General features: G+C 34.5%; 1 pseudogene; it reads left to right on the top strand.

Annotated features, from left to right (window-relative positions):
• The first annotated feature begins 5,263 nt into the window (after nucleotides 1–5,263).
• On the top strand, nucleotides 5,264–5,363 carry LOC138828969 (U6 spliceosomal RNA; annotated as a pseudogene).
• Nucleotides 5,364–6,404: the final 1,041 nt, after the last annotated feature.

Here is a 6,404-nt window from a genome sequence, read left to right as displayed (position 1 = left end):
CAAAATGTGAAATTATTCCAAGGAGGAGATAAAACAACAGGAACAGTATAGACGGTTATATACATGTCTCCCCAGACAACAGGTTCCAATAAAGGAGGGTTAGGAACCAAGTCCCAATAACTTACATTAGCATTAGCATGGACAGAGTTTACAATAAGCAGGGCACACATGGCCAGGAACAAGTTCTCAGCCTTGACACGTTTACCATTGCATTGTAATATCTTTTGTCCTTCTCCAGTCAACTTTTTAACCTGCCCCCAGGTGGGCAGTGGGGATTTCTTTTTCCTCAACTGGTGGCCGATTCCTTGCAGGATATGGGGCTGTCCTCACTGGGCCACGTCTGTATCCATCAGGCAGGAAGCTAGTATTGTTTGCCATCCTGTGTAGACACAAAGCCCTATCCTCGCCCCTTATGTAATAATGTTCCTAGTTGCCATTCTGCATCCAATGCAGTCTTAATCCATACGGGAGCATTTAAATAAGGTTTTTCTGATATTTGTTCAAAATGGCGCTCAGCTCTAGTTAAAATATCTCCTTGTGGTTAGTTTAAAAAATTAAGAACGTAAAGGGCTTGATGTAAAATTATTTTAAGATTTTGCATGGAATACCACAAAATATCCATACTTTCATCCAACCTTTTCCTCCTTTTTAATTTTTTTCATTTGTTGTTTTAGTGTGCCATGAACTCATTCAATAATGGCTTGTCCTTGGGGGTTATATTCTATTCCTGTAATATGTACCACATCATAAAGTTCACAAAATCTTTTAAATCTGATAATTTTATAGGCTGGTCCATTGTCAGTCTTCATTTTAGCAGGCACTCCCATAATGGCAAAATCTTCCAATAAGTGTTCTATTACATGGTTAACAGTTTCTCCCATAAGGGCAGAAGCCCAAACAAATTTGGAATACATATCTATTGTAACATGTACAAAGGAAAAACAGCCAAAGGCTTACAAATGGATTATATCCATTTGCCAGAGCTCGTTAGGTTGTAATCCTTGAGGATTTACTCCAGCAGGTATAACTCTCAAAGCATTGGTCTGCAGATAGGACACCTTTTTATAATTTGTTTACCTTGAGAATAAGGTATTTTATAAAGCATATGTAAATGGCTAGCATTTGTATGTAAATGAGCATGATCCTGTTTAGCAGAACAAAACTAATTTATCAACCTGATTATTGCCATATACAAAGTACCCAGGTACCGAAGAGTGAGCTCTAATGTGAGTTACAAACAGTGAAATTTTATTTCATCAGCTAAATTTTTAAATTTAATTTTAATGTGAAAGTTATGTGCACTGGGGTTACAGCCATTGTAAGGTACTGAATACATAACTTTTCAAACTTGCTATCCCCTCTCTCATTTTTCTCACAAAAGTTGTAATGTACATTTCCAACTTATTGTGTTGTGTGAATTGCTATTGCATTGGTTTGCTCTTTGTCCTTTGTCTCGCCATTTTTTTGTTCCTGTTCCCTTCCCTAATTAACGAAAATGTATACACAATACACAGGGTACCAAAATGAAACACAGCAGGGGATAAACCATAGGGGAAAATCTCAAGGAAAATAGAAATCACATAGTACATCAAAAACAACAACCGCAAATTAATATCTCTCATTCCATATCTTGGAGTTCATTTGCCACTGGAAAACAGTACTTTCATGGACACTATATCATGAAAACAACATGTTAACTCTTTTTGATGGTAAAGGTGGGATTATGATTGGTGAATTCACGATTCTGATAAATGAATTTCAAAAGAGCTTTAAAATTTATGACAGGTAAATTTTAATTGTTCAAACTTTTTAACAACTTAGCCTATTAAGGATATTTAAAATTGTCTGTGAAAATAGGCTTTCATGCAAAGAAATCCTTGGAGACTTAGCTGGGAGGGAGCAATGTGGGTGAATATGGCTCATTTTCACACTAAACAAACAAGCCTCACAAACCTTGCTGTAAATCCTGTAGGTTCCCTTGAGAATTGTCCTTACCCAGGAAATATATTCTCACTGTGCGCATACAAGATTGTAGTGGAATTTAAATTCAAAGTTCGTAAAAAAAAAGACATCAAAATTTGTGAATTGACATTTAATTACCAAACAGTAATTCTCTCATAAAGAAGGAAAGATGTAATTCAAAATCACTTGACTTTATTAAAAGTATGAGAAAAGAGTAGTGAAGAAAGATGAGAAAAACCATAGAGGACTGTTATCTCTCCAGTGGTGTAATGGGTTCTTGATCTTGTTTCTTCCATTCTATCTTCACCAGCTATGAAGTGTGGCTCAGGACTGGAGTAACCATTTCAGACAAAGAATACTCACAGAATGGGGGCTGAGAAAGTGGCTCAGTGGTAGAGCGCTTGCCTTGCATGCCTGAGGCCCTGGGTTCGATTCCTCAGCATCACAGAAGCAAAAAGAAAAAAAGCCAGAAGTGGAGCTGTGGCTCAAATTGTAGAGCGCTAGCCTTGAGCTGAATAGCTGAGGGACAGCGCCCAGGCCCAGAGTTTAGGCCCCAGGACCGCCCCCCCCCAAAAAAAGGAATACTCACAGAAGAAAATATTTGCAGTCGATGTAGGTGATTTATAACCTTTGAGAATCTATTCAAATCTGTTCAAAATTCTCCCCTACCCCAAACTGCCATCTTTGGATATCTTTGTTTGTTTGCCCATGACTGCCCTTCATTAACTGCTTAAAATTTTGTGAGCTCATATACATACTTTCTAGAGATTGCTGTTTGGTTGTGATTTTTGTGTTTTTGTTTGTAGTTGTGTTTTTAACTGAATTTCAAAAGGTTGCGCAAGTGTGTTGCAATTAAATATGTCCACCTAATTGTCCAATGCTCCTGGATCAGAGGCACTCCTTCTATCATTCTCAACCAACCCTTTCTCCAAGATTTATTTTAGATTTACCACTTCCTTTATTACATTTGTACATTGAGTATTCTAGCTGTACTTGCCCCTTGTTCCGTTTTTCATTCATTTTATGTCTTTACTATTATTCCTTTCTGGTTTCAACTTCCTGATAGTCATTCTGTTAAACTGTCGGTTAATAGTTTGAAAGTTTTATATACATTCCATGGAGTTTCAATCCTGCATATACTTGAACTGATGTCAGCTTATATTTCCATAATTCATTCATCTGCAATAACAATTTGTAAGACTGGAGACGTGAAGCACCTAGACATGATTTTATTCTCATCTTTTTTGAAGATTAATCTTTAGTCAACAAGAAGGTTTAAAAATCACTTAGAATTTATAACTAACTACCAGTTTTTATAAATGGCTTTGTACATTGGTTTGTCATTATTTTATTTTACATGGGACGATATTTTCTACTACCTATAAGTTTTGGACAAAGAAGAAAACTAAAATTTATTACTGTAGAGGAATATGATAGAAATAGAAGACAAATTTTATGTTTGTCACATCTCGGATCAGTACCCATAATCAAGACTTAAAGTCATATTTCTTACTATGTTAGAAAGATAGGGAAATTATGATAAGGCAACACATGATAAGGCAACTATTAGTAACTTTTTAAAATGTACATTCTTATGTGATGAAATTTAGTTTATTAGCTAATATTTGGGTTTGAATTATGGGAGGCTGATCGATTTAACACATTTCTGGAAGGCACCTACTGAACAACGCAAATTGTGCAAGATACTATTTCTACACTTTAATGAATGGTTGAACTTATTTGGCATTAGTGCTGGGTAAATAAATCAACTCTATTGTAACTTGATTCCTACACTTGAAAAACTTTTAATGTCACTATCATCTACTTGTCAAGTGTTATTTTGGTGAATATGATTTTTAAAAGTTTATTTGAAACGTTATATACTTTCAAGAGATTAAATGTAGGTTATCATTGGTTTGAGAATGACAACATTTTTAGACTACAGAACCAAGTTTTACTGAAGTACCAGTGTTTTGAAGTACTAAGGGTCTTCTCACTTAATGTTTTTCAAAATTATATTTGACCTCTAAGTCAAGTTTTCCTAGCCTTGGTAGAACAATTATGGATCTATCATTCCAGGAATTATTTTTTGTCCTAATTATGCTGGACTGAAATCTTTCATTCATCATTAGGAGAGGCGTATTAAAAATAATCTTGTGACATTTGTGATTTTGTTTACTCATATGGGCTGGTCATCTGTAAATTGAAAGTTTGAACTACAGTACTTTCTCTCATATTTTGGGATCTCATCTTTCATTTTAAGTTGCTTTACATTTCACAATTGCTTACTGCTAATTCCTGCAAGGAATTGGGGCACTGAAATATTATAGAAAGTGAGAAATTGAGATGGGTCTTCAATTACTTTCTGTTAGCAATTGTTCTGTTGTGGTTAGGGTATCAAAGGCAACTCTGCTTTAAAGTATTATTCCATTATCTCTACCTCAGTTTTTGGTAGAGTTAGACCTAAAACTTTACCATTTGTAAATTTACAGACTGGAGGCAAGAGGAAACACTTTGATTAAAACATTACCAATTTAAGGCCTAATATCGAGGAGAAACATATGGATTTCTCCAGGAGGTATGGAAATATTTGGTGAAAGAAAGTCAGTAGTGTAAGTTCCTGCCTGGTTGGATGGTAGACAGGCCAGGATATTAGGTAAACATGCATATGAACAATTTTTTCACATTCTTGGCTTTAGCTAGTTTTGAAATGATAGGTATAATAAACAATTATATTTTGATAAAATACCTTCTATTCTGAATAATTCGGTCTGCAGTGTTCATCTTTCTATGAATCCTTGTATCTAAGATTAGTTTTGTTCCAGTAAGACAATCTATGCTGTCAGGGTAAGATATTCTGGTTGGTCTGTTCCTACATGGATGAAGGGTGAAGGGTAAGGAAGACATTTGTACCACTAAGACCTCATTTAGGAAATTTTAAGCTGCAGAAGTTTAGAAGTAGCTCTTAAGCAAGGCTTACTTTGAATCCATTAGCTCCACAAAGCTAAATCAGTTGATAAATAAGTACTTGAAAAGCCATCACCTTTGGACTTAGCTATAAAGGCTTCAAAATATGATCAAATTTAAAATGAAAACGACAAAAAAGCCATTGACAAAAAATTGCAAATGTGAGCAATCGACTAAACAATATAAGTTTTTGCCACTATACACAGAAATTTAGAGAAATAAGATCAATCGCATATTTAGGAACAATAAAGGTTCCTTGTTACAAATAGGCAACCAAGGATATATGCCTGTATAAAGATTGCATCATTAACTACTTAAATTAAGAAGATACTCCATGCTTCAGCAGCAGGTCTACCCAAATTACAACAATACAGAAGTTAACATGGCACTTGCACAAGGATGGTATGAAAATTTGTGAAGTATTCCATATTTTTCATTCTTCAAATGCAGGAAATGAAAAACAGTTATTAAAAGATGTTTACAAAAATACAAGTGTAACAAAACCTGTAATTCATAGAATTACAGGTTAGTTTGACATCAGTGTATTAAATCTTCACCTTCGAAAGGCCCTTACATAGAATAACCTTTACAAAACTTGAAATTAGATAACATTATCTTTTTATCCCAAAGAAATAAAATAATATAAGGACCTCGGAAGAAAGGAATCTTAAACTTTTTCTATATAGAATGTAATCTGAAAGGACACATTTATTAATGAACCTATATATTATAAAACAATATAGACTGCAAAGTATTATATCTAGAAGACAATGAAATAGATTATGAACTTTATAGAAACATAGATACTTTTTTTTCAGACAAGCACCAGGAATTTCTTTAATTTCTATACTATTCATTTCAACAGATAAGATAAAATTTTAAAAAATCGCAAACTCTGCAGAAATCATTATAGATGCATACAAACAACTCTTGAATACATTTTGACACCAAAGTCAGGCAATTCACGTGGAAGAATACCATGGAATCCATAAATTTTTAAATTAAGATATTACTGTTGTTTTGTATTATGAAAATATTTTGTAGGACCACAAAGGATGGACTTGCAATTTTGAAATTTATGAAATTTAACCAAACCATTACTACATAGGACTACAATTTGTACAGCCTTCCACTACTTCAAAGAAGTAGTGATACATACTTATCCATTTGGCAATATCAGATGAGGTTTCTTCCAAGTTGTTTTTCAGACCCGGTTTGATATCATGATTCAAAAGAAGGAGGTACAGCATATCTTTGCTATTTCAATTCCCAGCAATAAAATTCAAGGGTGTCAAGAGGCCTTTAGTTTGGGGATTGGTATCTGCATCATGATGAAGGAAGACAGAAGCCATTCTGGTATTATTCCACATATGAGCAATGTGCAGGGGTGCCAAGCCATTCAGAATTACAGCATGAATATCTGCCTTGAGCTACCAACTCATGGACAATGTCTAAATGTCCACTCTAGGTTTCCT

This window comes from Dipodomys merriami, unplaced genomic scaffold (assembly GCF_024711535.1).
Source record: "Dipodomys merriami isolate MVZ:Mamm:240054 unplaced genomic scaffold, mDipMer1.0.p SCAF_169, whole genome shotgun sequence".
In the NCBI taxonomy this organism is placed as follows: domain Eukaryota; kingdom Metazoa; phylum Chordata; class Mammalia; order Rodentia; family Heteromyidae; genus Dipodomys; species Dipodomys merriami.
Note: the sequence above shows the minus strand (reverse complement) of the source record. Positions and strands in the feature narration are given on the sequence as shown.